Genomic DNA, 27,767 nt, shown 5'->3' on the forward strand with positions numbered 1-27,767 from the left:
GAAAAAAAGAGTGGATGTAAATAAGTAAACGGGGGGGGAAAAGAAATGAAAGATGACTGTAGATGAGACCTCTAGATAACAGGACGAAGACAGGCAGAAGCCTTTCATTCGATGTTTGCTTACGGCAGCAGTTGTCTGCTGCTGAGTCTCTCTCTCTCTCTTTTTCTCTCCCTCTCTCTCTCGCTCCTGCCCATCTCAGTCCATTTATCTGAATTATGTCTTTGGACTTGCACCACTCCCGCTGTCATCAAGCAAAGATTCTAATCCTACGACAGCAGCACAAAGACGAGCAGGGTACGGCGTATGAAATATGAGAGAGTTCTTGGTGTGCTGACCAACAATTAGCTTTCCGAAGCTGTTTAATATTAGCAACTGAAGCTTTGTGATGAGGCGCTTGAGTTAGAACAAATTTGACAAGAAAAGGTTTAAGACGATAATGACAATTTAGGGCGGAACTACTTGCGTCATTAGTGAGGTTCACCATTCAGCTCACAATAATTTTTTTTTTCCCTTTACAGTAGGGCACAAATCAGTGTCTGTAATGACAAGATGTGACGCACTCTTTCGCTTAACACCAACGCTGAACCAGACAGTTCAGCGCCCCTTCGGGTATTTTCTGTGTGTCACCGAGAATTATCATCGTCCCCCTAAGTGAATCACCCTCCTTTATTGGCCAGCGATGGGCACTCGAACAAGGAAATCAATAAAGTCTCAATCAGTGAAAATGGAAGGGGAGAAGAAGAGATGGGGTTTTTTGGGGGTTTTTTGCGGGGGAATTTCAAAGAGAAATGTAATTTGTTTCCTGTCTGCAGTGAAACCATTTCTGTGCATCGGGTTCAGGCAGGAATGTGGGATTGCTGGTTTTTGATTAGAAGTGATCAGGTAATTATAGGGGAGGTGAAGCTGCACAAATAATACTCACTTGACACAGCTATATATATATATATATATATATATATATATATATATATATATATATATATAGATATATATATATATATATATATATATATATATGTATGTATGTATGTATGTATATACCAGCCAGTTCACCATATCACTGTCGCATTTGGGCTCAGTCTCTTCCATCTTCAAGTTTGCAAACACAGACATGCTACGTGTGTTACATTTTCAAAATAAAAGCACAATAACCACTTGGCTAGGTTTAGATAAAGACCATGACCTGCGTACTAGCCAAGCCAAAACGTCACCCACACACACTGACCTCTAGTGCATTGGCCGGTCTGTTACATCCTCTGAGACTGGGATGAAATATTAGCAGAATAAAGTAGAATATAGAGCGTTGAGTAGAATAATTTGCAACAAAAAATGTGAATTAATAATGCTCCATGTTGTTTAAAGTTAGTAATAGCTGACTCGCTGTAAGCTGTACATGTGAACTTCAGCTCCTCCTTAATACAAATGATACACAGCACTGCCCACAGGTGGCAGCGGAGAGACAGGGGAAGACAATACACTCTTTCTCCGTTTACCCGGGAAGTCTTCCCTAACTGCTACACTGATGCCAATGCTTTACTTTGTTTTCTCTTCCTCCTTCTTCAAACATCGGGACCAGACCCATTTAGGATTGAGACAGGTATAACTGCTTGACACATTCTGTTTCCAAAACCTGCTCCAATATTCAACTTGTACAGTAGAAATGGAGAAAGCTAAAGGGCCCCCCTGTCACCCCTGACAGCTTTGTACATTTCATCATATGTCAGATTCAGATATGACAGTTCTGGGATTTGTCGGCAGTATGAAAGCAATACAGAATATTGCCGATAAGACTGCAGAGCTACATCAAACCTGGAAGTCGGCTACTCCACCTCCATATTGTTCCGTGCAGAGCAAAAGTAAAATGTCAGCCTACCTCTGTAATTTGGACTAAATCAAGCACAATAGTTTATATTCCCTTCTCATCACCAATTTGCGGTGACATTTAGGTCTCACTATTTCATCTACGAAAAGCCAGTCAAGCCTGTATTCCCTTTTTTCTGCTCTCTCCTTCACACTGTAGGAGATATCTTACAGCCCAGTGCCCAGAAACCCAAGCAGGTCTGATTCAGTGTCTGAGTGGGAACGGGATATTGATCCAAATAAGATTCATAGCATGCTGGATAAACCCATGGTTGAGCAGAACTGGCGCCCGTCCAATGTGACATGACACACAGAAGCATAATCATTTGTAGCAAACCGGAGGACAAGTATGAATGGTCTCCTCGTAGTTTTATACCGCGCTACAGACGCCGAATACTCTAATAATGTAGAAATCAGCAGCAGCATTTCATTGAGTAAAAAGAAAAAGGCTCCATCAGACCTCACTTTGAACTAAACAGGCCAAGTCCCCAGAGAGACTCAGTGCAACTTTGAATACATATTTAATAAGGCAGGCGTGTTGTAGGGACTGACTGCATGGAGCCTACAGTCGTGTGTGTCGAAGCTGTTCACTCACTGACTATGGGAAGTTATTAAAATGCACCGCCCTGCCCAGCCTCTTTTCTAAAAAAATTTTTAAAAAAATCACATGCAATGCCATGTGTTTTTTCTCTGTGTAATGATTTTAGGTTGCACGGCTGCGTTTTCACAACTGTATATCAGAGGCAGGAGGGATATTTTGCCGAGGAGGAGAAAACAGGGAGGCAGGGTGACGCTTCCCTTCGTTGGTATTGACACAAGAACAAAACAAAAAACGCAGCATTTGCTTAAAAATGATACAGAACACATGCATAAACATACACAGTGTCTTACTGTAGCGTTTAATTTCTTATCAAGTGGGATCCCAAGACAACACGAGGCACTGAAGTGCTGCTGTCTCTCCCCCCTGCCATCTCCTAATCTTTTTTAGTGAGCGCTGCCTTCATGCATGTGCGGTAAACGCCGTGGCTGGCAGTCAGGAATTAGATCCGCTGCTATATCTGTGCCTGGGATTGTTGTGCTGCAGATGCGAGGAGGTGCTACAATCCAGTACTTTGTGTTTCATCGTGTTGGCCCATTTTAGATCTGGCGGAGCGAGAGAGGGAAAGCCTTCTCCATAATGTGTTTTTTTTCCACACTGTTGTTCTGAACCTGTAAATGTGTCTTCTGGCAACTGAAGACTGAAGGGGTACTGCTGGTGAACATGTACAAATCAATAACTCCCAACTGATCGCATTCGTCATTATGAAAACACTGTGGGCGTGCATGAAACAGTGTCTTTTTTTCAACTGGGAAGGCCTCATGTGTAGCGCTAGAACAAGCATCGGCTTAATCAACAAAACATTATCAATCATTTCTGTAATTTTTCAAGTTAAAATGGGAAACATGCGTTGGTTCCTGCTCCCAAAAAAATGTGTCTTTTTAGCGTAAAAAACGGATTGTTTCTGAGGTCTGGACCGAAACAGTTGGATTACGTTGCCTAAGGGCTCTGGGAAAATTTGCAGTTAATTGAAAAACATAACTGGCAGATTAATTTGGTTATCACTCGTACTTGTCAGCAAATGTTTTTGTTTTTCATGTTGGTTTTGTATCGTTATGTTATAAAAAGACATTTCACACTGTTTTCTAAACAAAGTAGATTGTCATTTCCAGGTTTTCCTAACCACTACTATTTCATTAATTTTCAACACAAATGGCTTCAGTTTAAAAGTGCCTTCTGTCATATCCGAGGCTGCCAAATCCAGCCTGTTCTGCTGCAGTCCTTGGTCTTGGAATGATCAGCAGGCCAAGCTTAAACTTGGAGGTAGACACCACCAGCTGCAGTTTGCTTCACACATGCCTAAATATTTGCTGCCTTGTCCACACACTGTAATATGAAATGTAGTTTATTGCACATATTGCTGCCGTTGTGATTTGGTTCTTTGTTGGTGGTGTCGTGTCCATGTCACCGCCATTTTGATCCTGTCTGAAAAGAGATTTCACTCTCAATCCGAATTCCTGTGTGATATTGTTTTCAAGATATTTGACATATTTCAATATATAGCGCTGTTTTATTCAAACTCTGCACTCAGATGTAATCCATCACATGATTTTATATCACTATATAGACCACATTAAATTTTGGTTCAGATTGCTTTTCCCACCTTCTTTGTTTCATTGTTTAACCACCATTTTCAACAGCGTCATTGCTTTCTGTGGTAATAACAGATGGATCTTGGATGAAATCAGATGTATTTAGGTTTTTGGCATCTAGGAGGGAGAGTAATTTGATGCGCACCAAGAACAGATCTGGATCTAGCAGATGTAGGTATGTTTTATTGGATATTGGATCACGTTTGATTGAATTCAAGGGGACTCCTATTCTCGTTTCATATTTTGCAATAACACAATGTTTAACACTGATATGATACTTCACACTGATATCGGAATTTTTGTTGTCAGTGTATCCCATGACAACCAGAAAGTGAAAAGGGCTGCTCGCGCTGATGAGCCCAGCGAGAGTTATCATCTGACTCTGCAGTCTTTCAGCTTGTTGTGTCAAGGTTTCAACGAGCTGGAGAACACCGTGGAGCATTTGGCAGCTAAACAGCCAGTTATTTCTCTTCAGGAGATGTTGGAGACCAACAACCGAGTTGTAGAAGATCAAATGCTTTCATTTGGTGGCCAGAAACACAACTGCAGATAAATGACGATGCTGCTCCATCTGTCGCTGGATGCTAAAATAGACAACTGTGTGTTTACAATTCCAGCGGATCATCTTAAAAGGAGAATATTTGTCAGTGTTTTGCTTTTAACTGTGGGCAAAAACAAAATGAGTCATTAAAGGTTTAAAAATGTCTAATGAGTAAATCTTTCTATCTCAGTTCTTGTTTTTGTTATCTAATGTTTCATCATAATTGAATATAAAGACTGTTTATTCATCTGTGAGTCTAAACCAGAGATGGGGATGAATTTATGAGCCTTTCTCCAGTTGCTCTGCAAAAAATACATCTCTGTCTTAAAAAAGACCATCAGTATGCATGTGTTAGGAGCTATAGCCTCTCGTGGTGCTGCATATTCAAACAACTAATTGTGCACCACCAGTCCCCGGGGGTATGAAATCTCATTCAGTGAACGTTGAGCTGATCAATGTTAATAACGATGAGGCCGACGAGGGGCAGCGAGGGCTGAATAATGGCAGATGGCTGTGGCAACAGAGTCGGTCTGAAAGCGGTGGCCGGGTAACCGTCGGTCCAGGCGTGGCTATTGTCCGCTGAGGTTTATTAGCTTTCTGCAGCCCCCGAGGCACTGGAGCTTCCATCACTCATGGAAATGACTCTGATTAATCAGCTGAGTGCTGGAGTGTGCAGGGTATGATGGAGACTGGGCGCACAAAGAGCCGGTCCTACAGTAAATCATGCCTGTTCACAGTGGGCTGCACCTTCGTCCTCAACACGCCTTTCCTGCTCGCTACACACTGCAGTGGGCTCCCTCCTCCCTGGCACAAGCAAAAGCATTTTTTTTTCTAAGAGCAGATGGAAGAGTGGGGAAAACCCGCCACACAACGATTCCCGCTGACATCTAGCGGAGTCCAAAACACGCGATTACGCAAAGGCTCGGTCGGCTCTTCTTACATACACTTTGGTGCTGATTTAATTTCTTTCAGATTTTGTCCAGACACACTCCTCTGACATCATTTGCGCTGAAGTTTGAACAACTCCATTCTTCAGGAAGAATTCACATCCACCGAGCAAATGAATGCTAATCACCAAGAAATTTACTTTCAGGGTCAATTAGCGCTTCACCCCACAGCTCATCAGAGTGTTATACTGCTGGACGGTTTCGGAGAGCATCCAGCCATGGACGCTCTGCCATCTGGGCCGTGCCTTTTTAGTGGACAGTAAGGGAGCGGAGACAAGCTGGATCTCTCAAATGACAAGGGATTGGTGATATTTCTGAGAGGGGAGCTGTAGAGGACGGAGGCATCTAACAATGTGCAGTGATCTGTCTCCGCTTAAAGAGGACGGTCACGGCAATGACACTGGAACAGCTCTGATGGAGTGGAGTGGAGTCCATCCCTCGTCCCTCGTCTCCCTCCACTTTCCCTCTCTCTCTATCACACAATCTTTAAGTTCCCAGTATTGGCACAGAGCCACGATTCATGCACGGAATATCTTTGCTGGCGGGATACTTACAGCCAAATCTCGAATCTCGAAGAGTGGCCGGAGGTAATCACAGTGAGAATGTTGTCAGACCCTGAAAGAGAGAGAGAGAGAGAGACAATGTGAACTCAGAGAGGCACAGACACATGAGTGCTGTACTTCTTGGAGTCCATGAACACCTGGGATGATAAGCATTCCTAAATATAAAACAACGAAATATGGATACAAAAGCAAATTTTACACGCTATGCGCTGAAATCATTTTCAAGCCAAGAGAAGATCATTGATAGCCGCCTCACATAAACAAGCTGATATATGCCCGAAGTCAGCCTGGGTTTGATCCACAAAGCAGCAGGACAAATTAATTATCACTGACAGCTATCCGTTGCACACTACCGCTCACCAGTTATTGAATTAAATCCACGCCATTATCCAAGTATCACTGTAATGACTCTCTCTGGCAGTGAATCAATTTGTTATACCCCCCAAAAAACAACAACAAAAAAAAACAGCTTTTCCGAACCATCACACAAAGTTCCAACCTGAGTTTAAAGAACCTGGACTTCACAGCATGTGATTTTGTGATTTTTGATTGTGCTTTTTAAGATTAATTCCTCAGCCATGTATACATTTTACTGACAAACACGACAGTCAGGTGTTGACCAATGACTCACGCCGCACTAATATCTGCGTTAGACAAAAACGAGAATCTAATCAGAGCAACACATATTCTGAACTTCATGGTTTGAAAAATTTTAGGAGAACAAAATCACTTTTGGGAAATTTGCCTTCAGTCCTAGATTCAATAATTAACCGGCTAAGATCTGACTCAGAGCATTGATTATTCATCTACTAATTTGAGAAGGAACAAGTCAGACAACTCTAACAGTTCTATAATCTATTTTTTTTTAAAAAAACTCACGTCAAAGGAAAAGTTCAACATTTGGGGAAATATGCTTGTTACTCTCTTGTAAAGAGTTCGATAGAAGATGTGTAAATTGTAATGTAAGAATGCTCATTTACATCCATGGTCCCTTCGCAGGCAACAAAAAGTAACATAAATAGTAGTAGTACTGCGAGCAATCTTCTCATTGTCTCTGCAACCTAGATATTCAAATCTACTGTGGATATTGCTGCCAAGCAAGGTGCCAACCAGCACATCAGGAGCAGTTTGGGGTTCAGTGTCTTACCCAAGGACACTTCCATGTGTAGACCAGGGGAATCGAACCAGCAACCTTAAGAAAAAAAGATGCTGGCTCTAGCCCTGAGCCACAGTCACCTTATTAAAACATGGAGTGGAATACTTAAAAGCCATTTTCATTGTCATCTCTACACAACTGGAAAGTAAAACAGTGATGGGGTTCGATACAGCTCGTCCGGCGCAATCTGAGTCGAAACCATTACTGTAGCTCCTAAACTAAAAGCATGCACGGTCCACCCGGTGTGAGTGAATGTGCTCTACCATGCACGGAGGGTGCAAATAAAGTATTTTCAAATCAATTCGGGATCTTTGGGCTTCCAGAGACTTGAGTTACGATGGACAAGCTTGATGGGGCCATTCTGTGTTTGCTGCACTTCAGTTGTTTAGGAGAATCTTGCAACCCTCCAGAAATGTTTGGCGGACCACAACACTTCCCTCACCACTTTCCAATGGTGTAGGTGTAGGAAGATAACGACTGTGCTTTCATTTTTGGGTGAACTTATCCTTTAAGGTACAACAATCAGATAGATCAGAGAGAGAATTAAAGCGTTTGTATGATCAGTCAAATTCAGTACGCGTTCCTCTGAAGACCTTTGAGGACCAATTTACTTCTCCTATTTTTGCAAAACAATCAATTTCATGACTCACTGGACTTAATTGCTTTATTGTAATTGTATCATGAAAGACATCCACAGGGAGAGATAACCAACTTCAATTTATGCACCTCAGTGGAGAAAAAGCAGTTCACACAATTTAAATCTGCCATCACCAGAAACACCTTTTTCCTCTGTGAATTGTATGTATCATATACGGAGCTCACTTTTCTAGAAATACCCAAAGCAGTTCACTTGTCTCATTCCAAACACCATTACAGTAAGTAACACCCTTGGGACCAATCCATCATTTGTGCCTGCTGATGCCATAAAATCTATGATGACAGAGAAAACCACAGAAAGAAATGGTTTCCTATGCCTCGCGCCGGTGACCTTTGAATTCTCGCACGTGACTGAGATCTTTTCTCAGCAAACAAGATGGCTGATGACAAATATTACTGACTTGAGAATAATTTCATGCCTCACGGAGGAGCGTGGACTCTTCGGGGCTTCGCGCACTGTGAAATACCTGCAGTCCTCATAGAAACGCTATGAAACTGTCAAAGTGAGTTGTTTGCAGCGAGCTGAGGGGCCGCAGTGACAGAGGGGGGAGAAAAGCAGTGCTCCAACACTGCCTCGCACTGCAGCACTCCAACAATACAAGTGGCATTTCCATTGATTCGAAAAGAAAGGTCAACGGCAAGGACGGAATTCAAAATCAGGAAAGAACAAAAACCCTCATTCAAGCCCTGATTCCAATCTCAAACTTTAAATGCTCTCTCCTGTTACATGCTTACATTATTACACAATCTCACAACAGGGGATAGATGAGGTCAAACCTCTCTCAGAAAAGGGGAAAAAAAGAAATCTTGAAGGATCATAAACTGGACAGCTGATAGAGGTGACGCGCCCTGATTCTCAGATACAATCACGTTAAAGGGAAATGGCTCTTGCTGAACATAATTGGATCTTTCCGACACCCATTTGTGACCCTGAAGGGAGCAAATTATGCAGAGGAAAAAAACAAGAGGGAATCTAATGAAGACTCGCCCTTTGGCTTTCATTTCAGGCCCATGCCAGTAAAGCATACTGGCAGTGGAGTCATATCAGATCGGGCATTGATAAACCAGATCATTAAATGTTAGGATGTAGGTGTCACCAGATGTGAAGGAATTATATGACTCACAAGTGTAGTAGAACCAACATGTCTACGCAGTCGAATCTTGCTCCAACACACCTCTGAAAACACTGCACCAATACATCAGCACATAAACTTGAACCTTGAAGGGACTGTTGATATACCTGGCTTTGGCTATACACTGAAAAAAAAAGTCTTGTTCTGGTTTGAGACCATAAATATTTTTGCAAGATTCTACGAAAAAAAACAAAAAACAGAATTACTGCCATCTGTTTGTTTGCCTCCGCTCAAGTTCCTGTTCTTGAGCCATTGTTGATGAAGGTTCTCAGTCATCCAGGTCATGGTAAAGAGCGATGCTGCTGAACGGTGGCCAGAACACTTTTAGCAAAATATTACGATGTCACTGCGCATTTAAGTTCTGATGTTTTTATTATCTGACGTCGTATTTATTGTATAAATTCTTGAGTCATGGTAATGTATTTTGTAGCCTCTGACCTTTGGCCACAAAAGGGCCAGTAGACAATTTAAAGAAACTCAAGTAATGCCCTCAATGTGTTTTTGAAAAATGGTGTTCACGAGTATGGGACACCATGAGGTCCAACTGACCTTGACCTTTGACCTATGGCCATCAAAATCTAATATGTTCATCCCGCCATCATTTGTACCAAATTTTGGAAAATTCCAATGAGGCCTTCTTGACATATCGAGCAGGATGGACAGACAGATGGACTACCTGAAAACGTGATGGGCCTAAAAATGCATTTGACCACTATGAAAACACTATTTCTGCCAAAATTAAAACCATTTTATTTTTTCACACGCAGGATTTCTGATTTCTTGTTTTCTTCCTGGTTTAAAGTGGGCGGGGCTTAACTGCAAAAGGCAATGTCACATTCTTCTGTGCATCAGTCAGGATTCAGCAACATTAGAGCTATACACGTGCTGTATATGTAAGGTTACAAAAAAAAAAATTAAGCCTGTATTACACATTAGTCTGCACTTTTTCCCACCTGAATCGCCATCTAATATACACCAACGATGATTCTTGCCCGAAATTTCCTTTTGTATTAACATCTTCATGAAAAAGGAAAAGTAATCTCCCAGACTGTCATCACACCATTGTTACCGACGTCTCTGCCACATCTGTCGTTGTCTTTCTCATTTTGTCAACATCACTCAGTTCAAGCTGTTGATCCTCCTTTGAGTAATTTTAAGTGAAAATTATTCCTGCAGCAGTGTTTTAGCCATCTGTGCTGGCTGTTGCTTTAACTCACTCTGTCCAGCTTGTCTCATTGATTTTTGAAGTCCATGAAGAGAGACATGAAATCAAATTTTAATTTTCTAAACTGCTAAAAAAAAAAAAAAATTAAAAAAAAAAAAAAAAAAGAAGAAAGAAAGAAAAAAAAAATCATCCTCTGGTTTATGTTTGCTTCTTATTCCCCAATTGATCTCTGCTGGATGAAAGGAGCCAATGTAGTCCTCCAAACAACTGGAAAAAGTCACTCCGCAGCTAACCACAGAGCCCCTTCCATTCTTTAACAAGATTACTGTGCAGCCTCTAAGACAGCACTTGAATCGCTGAGCCCCCAAGGATCCCATGTTTTCTTTTTTCCCTCTCTCTCAGCCTCTCGTTCTGTCTGTGTCTGTCTCCAAGACACGTGGCTCTCCATGACTGTTGCTCCCACTCAAACAGGGGAGGAGGTGTTGGAGGTGATGCTGGTGGTGGTGGTGGGGAGGGGATTCATGTGGGGCAAAGGGAGCCTACAGGAGACTTTGGGGGTCTCTCAGCTGCCCTGAGCTCTCCGGAGCGTAGCGTATGAACACTGGGAGATGTGCATGTGTGAGCGCAAGCTTTCCAAGCAGGAGGAATCTGGCCCAAATTTAATCTCTCTATTGTGAAGATGGAGGGTTGGAGGGAGAAAAAAAAAAGGGCCGTGCCTGCTGAAATCCCACTGGCAGTGCTGCAATGCAGGGGTTTAACATAGAGCTGGGAGGCAGGCGAACGCATTAAAGAACTGCCCCTCTGATGACACGCAATATGCATATTTTTTACACAAACACAAGTACACACAGATGGGCGAATGCATGCGTGCACACCCACAAAAGCCTATTTGGTTTGAGATGCCTACATAAAGAGTGTTTGACAGGTGTGTGGGGGGGCGGGGGGGATTTTGTGACGCCTACACAGAGTTTCATGAGGCAGCTTGTCTTTGAGCGAGGTCACGTGGAGCATCTGAGTGGCCAGGTAGGTCAGGGATCTGCAGCACCGTGGAGGACTGTCATCCCACCTTAGATTCCAAATGAAAAGAGTAAAATGAAAGGTAAGGGCAGAATTATTATTAGTGAGGAGTAATATGAAACAAATCTGCATATTTATTAAGTCTTTAAGTCCACCTAAAAATGTAAATTCACTCGTTATCTACCGACTGAAATGGAAAGTCGGGTTAAGTTTCTGGTTCATCCATACATCTCCTAGAATAATCCAAGTCTCTGGAAGCCAAAATCTTCAATGTAGCTGCTAAGCTAAAAAGTGTTAGCACACATCCTGACAACCAAACGTCAAGGGTGTAAATATTGTCATTTCACAACAATTTGGGATCTCGGGACTTCCACAGACTTAGATTAGCTGTATGGAGCCATTTTATGTTTGTCTTCTGCTGTTTTTATTAAAAAGTATGTCTACTTCAGTAGTTAAGGAGAATGCTGCAAAGCTGTGAAGCTCCAGAACTGTTTTGTGGAATACAAAACTTCCCCTGACTGTCAGTCAGCATGTGGGGGAGCAGATAATGACTGGATTTTCATTTTTGAGCAAATTTATCCTTTGAGTATTTCTTTATATGTTTAAAAAAAGTCACATTTACTCAGTTCATCCACCTCATCAGGACTGTGTGGGTGTAATTTGATCAGATTTGATTGGCAGTGGCCAAACAACCCCTTCAACTGTCATTATATCTTTATTCAAATGCTACTGAATCCTGTTTGTCATTCAGAGGTAACAAGGGCTGTTTTCATACCAATACCAGTAACTCCAATACCGACGAAAATGCTGGAATCGGTACGGCCAATTTAATTGCACCAATCTGATACCATAAAATGTTCTTTTTTAAAAAAATCTTCTTCTGTCCAGTATCCTCCCATACTCCTATATGAACCAGATTTTTTAGTGCACATCTCTAGAGGCAACTGACTTCACTCAAAACTCCAAGAAAGACAGAAACATGTGAAATAACCAAATCTGCTGACGGAGAATATTGTGTTTACGTACAACGCCATGACTCACAGTGACAATCCGATTGTGAAAATAGTTTCGTTCCTCTAAAGGTTAATCAGATGATGTCTGTGTTAAACGTTTTCATCAGTGAGCACACTGCACCATTTGTCTGAATATAAACAAAGAGGTGGAGGCTGTCGTGAGCTTTACTGTTAGCCCGTACAGTCTCTCGGGGTGTGAGAGGTGAACAGCGTGATGGGTGGTTGCTTACATGACAGATTGCTGACTGTGGGAGTCTTTTACAGTCAGCAGAAAACAAGCAATTGATGACACTTTGCCTTCTTCACGCTCTGATACAGCCAGTCCAGAGACAAGAGAGAGAAACCGTGTTGTCCATCAAACCAACTTTCTTTTGATTGACTCAAAACTTAAAGTCTGCACTGAGTATGTACTTAGGCAGTATTCGAATGAGCAAAAAAACGACCTTCGCTGTTAAGGTGCAAGATTTGTTTAAAGGTCTCCTTAAAAGAATCACTGGGTCAAAGCCTCAGCTCTCCCCTGGCACATGCTGTCAATATTTGGGCTTTTCCACTGGCATTTTTGGCCACGCAGGGTTTTCCATTCCAGCTTTGAATGCACCGAGTTGAGCCAAGCCTCTGAGGTGGGAGAAAGGCCGCTCTGCTGCCGAACGGACTGCAACCTAAGGCCAACGTGTGACATGCAGCGCTTTTGCAGTTGAGCATCTCTGTCTATGAATTTCAGATATCTGCTTTATCTTTCCCCATGCTTGTTTGTAGCTGTTACGGGAGTCCTTTTGTTAATGCTGATGAAATCATTTACTGGTCTTGTTGCTTCATAATAAAAGCTTTTCTATAACTCAATAAAGGAGGACTTCTATTGGGAATCTGTAGGATATAAAGTGTGTTTATTCCTGTATTAGAGTTTTATCAACAATGACTCTTCTGTCATCGATGAATGACGCGCTCTCAAGCGGGTAGCCCTGTTGTCATGGAAATGCGAATCCCCCCGATGCTTTAAGCTGACATGCCGAGCCAAACCAAGCCGAGCTGTGCCAGCACATGTACGGAAAATCCCACAACTTGTCCGTCAAAGAATGTGAAGTGATTGAAAATGGCTTCGACTACAGTTCTGCCACCAGCTGTTGGTTTGGTTACATTCTGCACTGCCAACTCGTACTGACACAACAGGGCTTTCACATTGCATATTTTTTAGCCCAGAAATATCCTTTAGCCTAGGATAACTTAAATACAGATATTTGCACTTAGGTCAACTAAACACTAGGCTAAAAGGTGCGAGTGTGAACCAGGGCTGAAATTAAACACTTTGGACTTTGGACTTTGAGAGAAGTCAGGCCTCATTTTAGACTGCAAACATCAGTGGCCTGGGCCAAAGGACTTTAGAGCCATGGGCTAGTACAAGCCCAGTGTGAATGATAGAGCCCCTGGGCTTATGTTAACCCTGGGTTAACAATGTATGTGTAAAAGGGGCTAAGTTATTTCAGGGACTGCACTTAGCTCAGGGCTATCCTCAGCTTTGGGCCATCCAGCAGCCTGGCAGGAGAGATACTCCCTGGTGCATTCGGATTTTTAAACTGAACCAAGCACGACTGACTGTGCACAAATGTGCTGTTCACAGATATTAAAATGTGAGTCTAACAGCTAAAACAGAGGGCCCATACAGGCTGGTGTAGGAGTTCAGTTGTGAATTCATTTTAAACAGCTTCATTTGGTTATTTATTTACAAATTGGTTTTGAATGTTTAAAGCAAGCTTACAAGAAATTATACAAAATAAATATATTTATTGTTATAGGAGAGTAAAAGTTTATGAAATTGATACCCAAACGCAATAAATAGTGGCCTGGTATGGTAAAATAGGCTAAATCTTTTTAAGTAGATGATATCATTTATCTATATTATCCATCTGGTACATTCATAAGACTTAATTCCAGGACCAGGTGCAGTTAAAATGTCTTGACGTCGACTGAGGCCCAGTGGTTGCATCCCTCTCTCTACAACGTGTGGGCAGTTTTAGATGTTGAAAGGCAACAGCTGCTGGGAGTTTTCTGAGTCTTGTATCTGTTTGTTATCTACAGTAGATGTGTGAAAGATGTCAGATAATATGTGAGCTATAGGAAAAAAATAATCTTCTGTGGATTCTATTTCCTTGTGACTACTCTAACTTATTTTCAGGTTTCATTTCTAATCACTCTCAAAGACTGTGCTCTAATACCGTCTTCACAGTTTCACAATTGCTCTCAGTGAAAGCCTCAAAGTCCGGCTGCTGTCTTCAACCTTGTGCGTTGAGCTTGCCGCATAGCTGTGCACCTACACACATGAAGACGAACGACAGGAGGCTGTGATCCGACACCTTTAAGCAGAGATTTGAGCTCTCATAATTTGGAGACTTTTTGAGCAGGGATCTCATTCAATTTAGAAGCACCGGTGAGAAAACAACTATGTTAGGCCACAAATCCATTTTGGTTAAATTTAAAATGGCTACGTCAAATCAATTCCAATGTCCTGCCTGGCAGCATTTAAAAAGTAATTGCTCCATCAGCTGCGTGACACAGCACAAACATCAGCAAGAGAGATTGAGCTTTTTGCGCTATTTTTTTTTTTTTCCCCCAGTGTTTACAGCTTTTAGGAAAACGATGATCTTACTTCACTTGTTCAAAAGCAAGTGCTATTTTTCACAGGGCTACTGTCCATAAATCCTGGTGGAGAGCACCGACTTCCCCTCCAGCTACCTGCTTCACTGGGAGACAAGACCTGTGTTTATGTGCAGAAATAAGGCTATTCATCATCCAGTCCCAGAGAAATGGTCAACGGCAGGGGACGAAAGCGACACACAATTCCAGATTAATTGCTTCCCTCCTCGCCTGCTGGGGTGAATGAAACATAACACTACAAACCAGACCGGACAGACCGAGAGATTAAATATTATAAAGGAAATAATGAAATGTATCAATTTGCTATCCGCTTTTGAGCATTAACGCTGCATTAATCTAAAGGACGCCATGACTGATCTGACTGCACGATGCATTGTTTGAGTTAATAGCTTATTGCCTTAATGGAAATTAATTGTTTGGCCAAGGACGATCTGTGCAAAGGCAAAATGGAAAAAAAAAAGGGGGAGAAACAACCTCGAGAAAAAAAAGTCTCCAGTCCCTCAATGTCTCGGAATTACATGCTTCCTGAGAGCAGTGTGGTGCTGGAAAAACAAAAACTCCCTCGGGGACCAACAAACTCTTATAAATGTCAAATAGGTTTTAGTGATGTGCTCTGCGAGCAGCTGTTTCTTTTGGACAGCTTGGCCTCTCTCAACATAATAAACCACATTACCTCCCAAGGTCTATCTATAGCCGAAGGGACAACCTATTCGTTCATGACTGCCACATTTCTGTTGCAAACCAACAATTCGTCTTCATGTAAGGATTGCATTTCTATGATTTGGAGGTGTGAAACGGCTTCAATCGAAGAGTGCAGACTCGTTATGAAACTACAGAAGTGATCAACTGTTTTTACGAGGGAGGCTGGACTGTTCTTGTAAATGCGGTCAAAGGTATTGTAGGACAAACGATAGACAAAGCCGCAAGTGGAGAGCAGAGTGGCTGCTCATGGGGATCATTCACCTTCACATCGTCAGTCTATTACAGGGCAGGCCCAAATCTTGGAAACCACGGCGCCATTAGTCAAACACAGATTGAGTGTGACAGCTAACCTCTCATGATGATCTCCTTGCGCCACGAAAAAAAAAGCCTGACTCTCGTTTGCTGCATCACTGTGCTGTGCTCAAACTCAAATGAAATGACAGACAGACAGACAGACAGACAGACAGACAGACAGACAGACAGACAGACAGAGGGTAATTCTGATGTTTTTAAAACACCATACATACAGAATTTTTACATATTTTGGTGTCTAAATAAATGCGTACAAAATGTTTTGGAATTGGTTCAGCAGATTGCCTCAGACAGCAGCTGCTTTATCCTTTGGGGCAACTACGCTCATGAATGTAAATCCACTAAGTGCTTGTTTTTGCTGCTGACAGGCTTTTTTTTCTTGTCATTTCAGCTCGCAGAGCAAAGAAGTTGCTGGTCTACTGTTGCTTTGAATGGTAAGTTTGACCAACCATTCCAGACTTACTCTTTACAACACCAAAATTAACCATTTACCAACAAACAATGTTTAAAATCTGTCAAATATTACTGAAAATTGAACAAAAACTGTCTTCAGTGACTGAAACCTTCAATCAATAAGGGACTTCCCCTTTGTTACCAGCCCAGGAAGTCATGGTATTAGCAGCTAACGTCTTTGCGAACCACACGATACGTCTGAGGTTACTTTTGTGCCGGATGTGGTGGATCACATTCACATTACATGCTTATTGGCAAACTTTCACATCAGCAGGTTGAAGGGAGGGAGATGGCGTTACAACAAGCTACAAGGCTGCCAAACAGCTGATCACAGTCAGAGTCTGAGGGGACATTTCAGACCAAAACTGGTATTTTTAAACCCAACCATAAAGTTCTCCTAACCCTAACCAAGTGTTATTTTCTGCCTTAACCTAAGCAGAGCATAAGCATGGCATTATGATAAGATGGAAATTGAAAACTGAACTTAAACATACATAGAGTTGCAACATGAAGAAACGTTACTTTTGAACTCATCTGCGGTCTTGCAGAAACGTGCTTCTTAGCTAACATTCATTCTGGCAATGGCGCTGGTGCTACACCATCCACACCGCTGAGCCACAACCTGCTTTCAACTGCAATGACCTCTCATTTAAAGTCTTTCATGTAAAGTGCACAGCAATTTATCTGCAGCTCCTTCATGGGAGAAAAATTGCTGCCATTTGAACAGTTCAATACATTCTTCCCTCCTTCCGATGATTGGTTCAATTGTGTAGAAAAGAGGAGTCTTGCTTAATTTTTTTTAATTAATGACATTACCTTTACACACATCTCTCGTGTATTCAAAACAACCGCTGAAAGATCTGACCTGAGAACAGTGCGATATTTAACTGAGATCATCTGTAAAGTAGACGGAGAGTCGTTTTCAATTAAGCGCTCATTACAAACTAAATTAGGCACTGACCTTTGGAACATACCAGCACAGGGAAAAGGAGAGAAAGGTATAGACATGTACTTTAATACATCCATCTCTGATTAAAACAGGAACCCTCAACGACACGTTTCAAGGGTCTTGGCACATTAAATTCTATGGAATAATGGTTCCAAACAACAAGCAAAACATCCGCATATCATTTTCATTTTGGAACGCTCACACTCGTGTTTTGATTGCATTGTTGTCTAGTGGCTCGCAATCAAATCTGGAGCAGCGTTCTCAGCTCAAAGACTAAACATATCTGAAGTGATCAGCTTCACAGTGTATTCATTAATAGCTATTAATATCTATACATTAACGCATTCATTTATGAATTAACCCACATTTACGAACATTCCCTGCAACCGCATAAGAATGTTTGACTTTAGAGATGAACAGAAAGACAAGGAGACGTACATTAGGGATGTTCCTGCAGCCAGACAGTAGAGTATTATCACCTGCCCTCACGTAGCCTCGTAATCTGAGAGCGGCATCAACAATCAATGAAAGGAGGGAAAGAGGAGACAAGACCAGTCGATGCCTGTTAGAAACACTGAGGTAATTCGACACTTATCAGTTTAGAGCAGCTAACTGCGATGAACTTTAAGGAGCCTGAATTTGATGACAACTCCAAAGATAAAACTTCACTTTCATAACAGCCAAAGATTTCAAAGCTTCCATCTCCTTTTTGCGTACGACAAGGTGCAACATTTGGTGTAGCTTGTGCAGTCATCAGAGCTCGACAATTAAAGATCATTATTGAAAGGTTCGACTGAATCGATACCAACACAAATATATATAGACAGCTGACCTCTTAACCAGTCTGCGCATATGTGAGTCTGCCATACATGAGTCATAGAAGTACAGGTATTTGTTTACAGGTAAAAACATAATCAGTTATATAACTGCCAGGTCTCACCAGGTGGAAGTGATCATAACTTTCTGCCAACTGGCTCTCGTGAAAGGAGAACATTTTGTTCCCAAGGCAACAGTGAAACACGAGTTTAGAGCTGTAGCAGTTTAGTGAGACTGTTTTTAGGTACAATGGAGCTTCGAGCTGCAAGCTAACATGCTCACAATGACAATGCTAACATGTTGGTGTTAAGCAGATGCAGTGTTGAGCATGGTCAACATTTCCTGATAGGAATGCATTCCACTCGCCGGAATTAAAATGTAGGCAGTCAACATTTCTGCAAACCTTGATGCATTCACATTTGCAGACAATGTAGGATTCGTATTGTAGTGTCTTTTCACGTTCACATTACATCTGCTTTCATGTCCAGAGGCAGAGTTAAACGACAAGGCTGCCAAGCCAGTGACTGCAATTCAAGACTGTGTTTACAACATTTGTAAGTCCAACATCACCAGATGATTTTAGGGAGACCTAAGGTGTTTGTGCTGATCAGAGCAGATTTTTTTAAACCAGAACGTGATCTTTTCCAAAGCCTGACCAAGTGTTTTTTGTGCCTGAACCTAACCAGATCATAAGCAAAAGTACAACCAAAAATCCAAAACTGAACCTAAACAAGGAAAGTTGAAACATAAAGAAATGTTTCAACAAATCCCTGGTTTGTAACATACAGTGCCAGCAATTTCTGTAGCAAGTGGGTTATTTTTGCAGTAATTTGTTCAGAAACGTTAGCTCTTCCAATTCGCTCTGACACCCGAACCACAAATTCCATGAAAACCAATCCACAAGTTATGAGGATGTTTTAAAAAAAAAGCCAAAAATCTCAACCTCCTATTGGCTCAAGAGGAAAATTTAACGGATCAGTAAAGCGGCTAAGCTTCACCCTCTAAACGTCTGGTCATGGAAATCCATCCAGTGATTGTTGAGATACTTCAACTGGGACCAAATTGCTTAACAGATCATCAGACAGACCAACATTTCCATCAACAAAGGCTACCACTAGCTGTAATCACAAACATGTTACACCCTCTGCACACTGTGGCAAAAAGTAACTGGAGCAGTTGGACTTGAACACTGGTCTACAATGGAGCCAGCAGTCAGTGTTGGCAATCAGTGTCAGCTGGCTGGAACATGGAGACAGTTTGGGGGCTAGAAAATGTTTTCACAACTTTACTTTTTGGCCAAAACACACACTAGATTATCCAAAAGGGCCTCATTGCATAACATGGGTCTGTTTTATGAGACAATCAAATTGTCCCGGCACAATGTTGCATTGGTACAATGGTAAGCAATGGTGGGATTTGTGGAAAGGTAGAGGGAGCAGCCGGACCGGGGCCCACACTCACCAAGGGAATGTAAAGCCCACGCACCGCCGCTGGCAGAAAATATATTGAGAAAATCAGTTTCAATAATATTCAATGGGCTTTGTAGCTGCTGTTTTTCTTGTGTGCGTCTATTCTGCTGGTATTGTGAAGTTCCTACAGTGGTGGTGTTTGCTTTTATATTTTGGTGGACTTGGCAGTCTTCTAAATGAATTTGTCAGTTTTTTTTAATTTAGTTTGACATAGATGAGTGACCTTTATGTTGTAGAATATATTTGACAAAGAATTATGTCCCATTTTTTATTAGTGCTTTCAGTTAAGGTCTTTATGATACTAAAAGCAACAACCAAATTACCAGAATAAATGTTGGAAATGCAGGTTTTTGCTAACCAAGGTTACCAATGTTAAAACTTTATATTTCTTTATGTTGCATCATAATGTTGCTTTAGGTTTAATTTCCATTTCATCTTGTGACAAAGCTGTGCTCATGATCTGGTTAGGTATAGACTCAAAAACACTTGGATAGGGTCAGAAAAGATCATGTCTTTGGCTTAAAATACCTGTTTTGATTGCCATATTTTTACAGTATTTTCATAAAATGATAAACTGAACTAGGTTTTTTGTTCTCACGATCCAGTAGACATACTAGATACAACTTCTGTACTGCGCATGTGAAATATATTACTAATTGTATTATACTATGTCCAAAAAAGAGGGCTCAAAATCAAAGCTCCATCCCATAAAGTAGTTGCTCCATGTATTCTTGCTGAAGAAAAGTAGCCAAGATTTGTTTGTGACTGTGAGATGCATCGAATCCACTTGCAATCCCCATCCCATTTATTACTGCTAAACAATCCCATCTTTATACGTAGCTGTGGGTTTACTGCAATGCATTTAATTCAGATTTCGCCATAAAAGTGACCATAATTCCTGCCTTCTTACTGAGTCCTAACAGATGCAAGCTAATGCCCCAACAATTAAAACCCAGAAAGCCTTGAAGAAACACATAACAAACACCAAATCTTTCCGCTCAATTGACAATATGTGAAATCCGACACAGCCCAACTGACACTATTCTATCAATTATTCAGGAGGAGAAAGGCTCGCAAAAAGTGCCACACCCCCGGCTATGCAGTAGTAAATCACTGTATAGCACACCATCTGCTGCTTGTCAAAGCCGGTGGCTGCTGTGTGCACAGGAGTGCAGAACAACATTGATCCCTTAGTCTGGCCTGATTTCCGTTGTGAGTCATAGATCAGAAAGTGCCGTGTTAAGTAACATGGGGTGAAAATGTAGAAAAACATGCATCACATTTTCAAATACCAATGTTACAATTTTAACAGCCGGAAGAGTTCACAGCATGCACAGTGTGAGCAGACTCCTGAATCCATCTTGTCGGTTCCACCTGGGCTGATGGATGTTACTGTAAAAACCGGTATAAAAATATTCCTCATTAAATATTGAGCGCCCACAAGACAGGACGTAAGGATGATTCTCCCTCTCGTCTCTGGGTCCTTCACCCTCGTTGGTGTTTCAAAGCGCAACCTCCTCCGGAGACCAAATGTCCCGTATTCAGACTTCAATAATGCAACGCCTTCGTTCTTCAGGCTAAGGGCTGGCTTGACATCTGACTAATCGCTGACAAAGCCTTGGGTTCAGTTTGCAGAGTTACTGTGCTATTTCTGGGCAAATAAACAACAAAATGCCTGTACAAAAAATTTGTATTTGATATACAGGAACATCAGTGGCAAACGTTTATGAACATCTCAGTACCTAACCCTAACTGAACCTCATAACAGTTTTGATTAATCGCTTCATATCATATTTAGAAAAATTAACATCACCTCCATTTGGTGCCTGTCACAGGACTAATGGCTCAGTCCAAATTGCAACTCAGCTATTCAGTAAATCATTGGGCGTCAGAAAAACATGCGATCGTCACAACGGCGTTCAAAAACCGCATTGTGTCCCGACACTACAGATATGTGAGGGGGAACAAAGTCACTGTGGGTTCTCATTATGTCGCTGATTATCAGTTATTCTGCATGTCAAACTCAATATTGTGTCTTGTCAGTCACACAGTCAAAGAATAACCAGTCTAATTATTTGCTGTGTTTACATTTCCGAATGTCTCTGTGTGAGCCGCTTTGACTGTATTTTACCCATTTTCTCTCCTACAGTCTCTCCGCTTTGAAAGGTTAAATGAAGCGGAAAAATGTCCTGAAAAACATCTTGTAAACACAAGTTCGGACATTGAAATGTGTTTCAAAGGATTGACGGCTGAATATAACACTATTCTTAACCAAATATTGAAACACTGCCCATTTTAAAGGAGGCATATTAAGCTTTTAAATGACTTTCCTTCAAGATTTTTTACATGTTCTTGCACATGTAACGATCTTGAAAGTTGAAAAAAGGTCAAAGTCTGCACCAACAGAAGCTTGGTTCTCCCACAGGAAACACTGCTCCTGAAATGCCTCGTCAGTGGAATCGACTTTAATAATTAAAAGGTGACTACATGACATCACGCTGTGTCACTCATTTGCATAATTCATGTCTATATTCACGGTAGAAGTGAAGCTAAGTGGAAGCTGATGACATGGCCTCACTGACCGGAGACACAGTGGGCTGTGGTGGCTCAGGTGTGTGTGAGCTGACCAATTACAGCAGACTGGATTTTCGGGGGGGACCTTAAAGAGACAGGAGCTCAAACAGAGTGTTTCAGATAGAGGGGGAGTACTGTCCTCCAGCACTGAGCACTATGAGAAAACTGCCGCATTTTTTGAGCACTAAACCTATTCTAATTCTATTCCATATATATATATATATATATATATATATATATATATATATATATATATATATATATATATATATATATATATATATATATATATATATATATACAGTCTATTTCTAAAAAGTCTATTTCAAAAAAGCACTTGATTATTCGCTGCACTAGATTTAACACATTGCATCATTACAACCTGCAACCCTGGCACTGGCAGAGTTTAATGTAATCATATATTGTCATTAAATAAATAACTAAACATATCTGTAAATTATTCAGGCTTCACACAGTTGGACGAAAATAATTCCAGTTACTGAATATCCCTGATTTGTTGCCACATTTTAAAACATCAACGAGACAAACAAAAACACATACATGAAAAGCCACATTGAGATGCATTCGGAGTTCGTCATTATGTAGGAAATATGCAAACTCTACACAATGCACATGCTTCACAAGTCAGCAGCTCAGTTTTGCATCGACTAAATGCTCCAACATTAGGTCTAAAAAACCCTGAAGGAGCTGCAGCTTAGCCGGCAGCACAAGCTGTTTAAAAATCTGCACCGACACATAATGCACGGTAGGTTTAACTGCTATTGTAGCTTAACTTTCCAATTTGGATTCATTGCTTCATTTTGTCATATGAAAATGGTGAGGCTGCAAAAATGAAAAGAACGTTTGTAAAGAGATTCTTAAACTTTTCCGCCGCGTGCAGGGAACTAGATAAGGAGAGAATGTCAATTTCAGTGTGTGCATGAATTACTCCGTAATGGCACGATGCAGTTTCACTTTGCTTTCAGACTGAGAGCACAATCAGCTGGTCCCTGCAATTCAGTTCATTTCTCATAGAGATGAGGCTCTGGGGACACCCGGCCAACTTGGTGTGGGACAATATCCTTGACAGGCGAGATCGAGCCAAGCCAAGAAGTCGTTCCCTTTTTTCAAAAAACAACAGTCAATCAGATCTCCACTTGTTTTCCAACCAATTTGAGTTCATTTCATAAAAAAAAAAACAGCTCAGCCTAGAAAGTGCAAAACACAGAAGAAGTTATTTACAGCAGCATCAAAGTGTCTTGCCTTGCAACTGCGGAAGCAAGTGATGTAGTTACATGCATTTGCAGAATTCATGGATAGCTTTGTTTGCTTTTTTTCCCACTGATTCTAGAAAGATAGAAAGATTCTCTGGTAATGCTAATTAGCATGTTAGCGTTTAAATTCAACCTGCAATACAAAATATTCTACCTAATTTATTCAGGGGTCATGTTGTGTGCTACTTTAAGAAAAAAAAAATATATCAAAAGAATGACATTCAGTTCCCCTCATTCGAGAGCATAGCTTTCAGAAAGCGTGTAAAAAAGAAATATTCTGCCCTGTCAAATCCAAAAACAATGTCCACTAATCACAGCTCTCAGTTTCATCACACTCTCAAACTCATCCCAAGGGTGAAAACGTATTCAGCACGCAGACTGATGCATGCACAGTGATCAAAGGGCATGGCAAAGACAGAGAAAATTAGGCTCAGTGTCAGGAGTATATCAATTCAGTGCACATTCTTGTAGCCTACATAGCTTGCCAAGAAGCCTTTAAGTGAATGTGATGAGATCAGCTGTCGTGTGGAGTCCCATCAGTCCTATCCCCCAATCAAACATGTACAGCAATCTAACAATATAATACATTAATCAATGGTGGAAAGTGTTAGGTTGATCGGTTTAAGTACTGTTTATAAATACAATTTTGAGAAAGGTTCAATAATATGTCTATATATATGTCTTTATACTTCTAGTCTGTTAGAGTTCAGAGGTCATTATTGAGGTAATAACTCATTTCACACCACTACATTTATTAGGCAACTTTAGTTAAGGACTTATGTTGCTTAAGTTACTTCCAAATGTTTCGATAATGACCCCAGCACAAGCAGTCCGACAAGCAGTTATTCAATTGCTGGTCATTACTTAAATACATTTCCGGGAACTTCCAGCTGGTGGTAATGATGATGCAATTTCCAATGGTTAAAAACTGTACTTCAGTTCACTGACCTGCAGAAGTTAGACAGAAACGGGTTGGAAATGAAATGTCACGATCAGCAGATGTTAAGCAGAAACTATTTGGAAGAATCCTGGAGATGTATCAAATAAATTATCAGCTATTTGTTAGCTGCTTGTTGGATCATCATCAAAAACTAAACTAAGTAACTATTGTGGTCATTTGAAGGTATTCTCAAAGAAATTTTCAAATGTTCCCTTGGTAATAATCCCTCGGTAACTACCATGAAATTACCGGACCTGCAAAATGAATTGTTACCAAATGTTTAATTTGTACTTGAAAACTATCAAAATCAATAGCATGATCATGTCTTCCACCATTTAACCTCCGGGAGCAGCAGTTACAAGAGTATTATTCCTCACTGGCGTCCCACCCAGGAGCACAACCAAGTGTGTCTGCTGGAAGGCTGGACCTGAACAAACTATGAAAGAGCATCTAACTAAATTATTGCCTCGCCATGTGTCAGTGACATTTTTTAGTGAAAAAAGTCTGAGAAAGGAAAAAAAAAACGACAAAATATCAAGCTTACTTTATCAGCCCCTTTGACGCATTCAAATGAGGGGGCACAAACCAGCCATGTCCTAGATAGACGGCACCCAGCACTGCATTGGAAGACTCCACAGCAGTCGGGTTTACATAACAGCAGGCAACACACGGGGATGCACATCGCTACCAGAGCTCCATATGAAAAGGTATAAGCTCAAATACTGCCTGACCATCATCTCTGAAAAACACTGAAGGTTTTCTTTACAAGAAAAAGGGAGTTTTAAAATGACTTACAACAACACAGCGAGAATCATTTTGCAGAACAGGCATTGTGGATTGGGTGTAGTTTTGTCCACTGGGTTTTTAATTAGCTGCTGAGGGCAATGATGTTGTAATTAATATCTGTATTGCTCTGTTCCCGTGCCACCAGTCTCCCACAGGGAATCAGGTGAGATACTGAAAAGGTTCGATACACCTAAAATAGGATACACAAGCTTTGAGCTGCACACAACTCAAAGCGTTTGTGAACTGTGCAGTCACAGATGATCAGGATTTGCAAGTGGCTCGTGGGTTTAGAATAAGCATATTTATTAGAAAAGGCTCTGGTTTCCTTGGTGTGAGAAGCGCACATGTTCAGACTGTTGGTTTGTCAAATATGAGAGACCACTGCTTGTAACTGGTTAACACAAAAGTAGAATCTGAGCCAGTGTCAGCCCAAAAAATGAGAAAGGAAAAACAAAAATACCAGCAAGAACTGATACTGGCATCGATTAAGGGCGAACACTGCGTTGGCATGTTCGAGATGAACACGGAGAAAAAGGATTCTCGAGTGACGTGGAGGGTGCTACGTGTTTCCTGTTTGGCAGAACCAAATTGAATTAATCATTACGTCAGTCAAGTTGTTTTTAGACAGCGGGGAAGGATTTCTCTACTGGTAGGCAAAGCAATGCATGGAGCAAAATGTTGACTCACTGCAACAACATGGAGGGAGAAATTAGACCCTGCAACAGTCGTGATCACTTCGAATTAGCGCACAGATCGCTCCAGGATAGAGCAGGATATGAGGCCACCACAGCGGCATTTTGGTATTCCCCCCTCCTCCGTTCTTTACCTATTTTTCTCCCTGAGCTGTCAGATTATTATTATACAACCACTCTCATGCAAGCTCCTGGCCATTAACACAGCCATGCAATTCAAAAAAAAAGCCTTCTCATTACAACTAGCGGACACACAGTCGGTGAGATGAGGCTGCGTGCAATGATTCAGGGGAAAAATCTCCAAATGAGAGTGAAGATTGCAAAAGGATTTATTTACGAACTGCCCTCCAGATAACAATCCTCTGAGCGAGGCCTGTGTAACTGGACAAAAGGATGAGAGCAATTATTTTGATCAATAAAGTACAATGAACGCCGTGTCTTTCTTGCAAGGCCCGACTATTACCGGCCTTATCATGGGAGGAAATAGATATTGCGGCTCTCCATCATGCTCTGGAGATGGCAACCAAATTGCTGCCGTGTCAATAATCCCTCTGGGACAGATTGAATCTGCAAGACTTCTTCAACTTGGCTGGCACAGAGAGCCAAGTCACACATTATTCTTGACTCAGTTGAAGATCCAAGCCAAGTTAGATTTGTAGACAATTGTTTCTGTTTGTTACTGACACTCCTTTCGATGCCATCGGAGTCAAAACAAGTCTGCTGAATACAAATGAACGCTGGGAATCTTTTATTCTGGGAGTGTCAGTGGCACAATAACCTGAGTGGAGAATGAGGGAAGAGGGTGGCTCAACACTCAGTGGAGCACCTTCAGCTTTACAAAGCAACATAAGTGACCTGCCATTCACACAGCTTGAGTCGTTTCACAAAGAAAGTGTGTTATCAGACCGGGGGGGGTCAGTCCTTACAATGAATCCAGCAGACAGGATTTGATGGCGGCTGTTTGTGCTGTTGTTGTTATCAGTGGTGCAGGAAGTATTTACATTATTTACTGAAATTAAACATAAAAATACTCCATTAAGGGCAAAAGTCCTGCATTGGAATTGTTATTTAAAGGTCTGCTTAATAACAAAGTTGCAACTGATATTTATAAATTACAAATTAAACACTTTTTAATTATTATTATTTATTTTTTTAATAAAGTCTTACCCTTACATCTGGCTGTTTTGTATAGCATTGCTACTAGTGATTATTTTCACTGGTGTTTGATTGTTTGTTTGTTTGCTGGTTGCTTGCTTGCTTGCTTGCTTGCTTGGTCTGCAGGATTACACAAAAACTGCTGTAAAGATTTCTTTTCTTCCTGCCCAGAACAGAGCCCATTAACTTTTGGTGCTAAACCAGGAATTTTTCCCACTTTCTTCAACATTTCCAAGACAGCACTTGTTGGCTGCTTTTGTTCACAGCAGCTGCCAATTAATTGACTAAATGTAAAATGCAACTGTCAGATGAGTGTAGTAGAGTGAAATATATAGTATTCCCCTTGGGATTGTAGTGGAGATGAAGTAGAAACTGGTACATACAATACTTGAGTAAATGTTCTCTTCCACTGGCTGTACTGACGCATTGCCTCTCCATTCAGAATTCAGAACTATCTTGGTAAAAAGTGCTGCATCTTCACACGCTTTATTAGACAGAGGCCGTCCTTAAACCATGTATACGAAAGCATGTTCTACAGCCAGTGAAATGCAGATATAAATGTATTCATACCCAACGCTACTGTTTGAACTCAAAGGGATTTCATTTTTTTTTTTTTTTTGTATGCTGTGTCCTTCGCCTTCAAACTGGCCTCAAAAAAACCTCAAAGAGAAAAGAAGCAGCCTTCATGCTGAGCACCTACTCACACAGCTAAAGTATTCTGCCTCCTCCTCTCTCTTCCTTCTCCTTATTTCAC

At 41.2% G+C, this 27,767-nt stretch overlaps 1 protein-coding gene across 2 annotated transcripts in view; it reads right to left on the reverse strand.

The window, feature by feature from the left end:
- LOC119022623 (synaptotagmin-2-like) overlaps positions 1 to 27,767 on the reverse strand; it is a 69,489-nt gene that overhangs the window by 32,621 nt on the left and 9,101 nt on the right. For both annotated transcript variants that reach the window (XM_037103707.1, XM_037103705.1), the window contains exon 3: positions 6,093 to 6,153. The gene's annotated coding sequence lies outside the window, so the exon portion shown is untranslated. The remainder of the gene's footprint in view (positions 1 to 6,092; positions 6,154 to 27,767) is intronic.

The sequence above is a fragment of the Acanthopagrus latus genome, chromosome 7 (genome assembly GCF_904848185.1).
Source record: "Acanthopagrus latus isolate v.2019 chromosome 7, fAcaLat1.1, whole genome shotgun sequence".
In the NCBI taxonomy this organism is placed as follows: Eukaryota; Metazoa; Chordata; class Actinopteri; order Spariformes; family Sparidae; genus Acanthopagrus; species Acanthopagrus latus.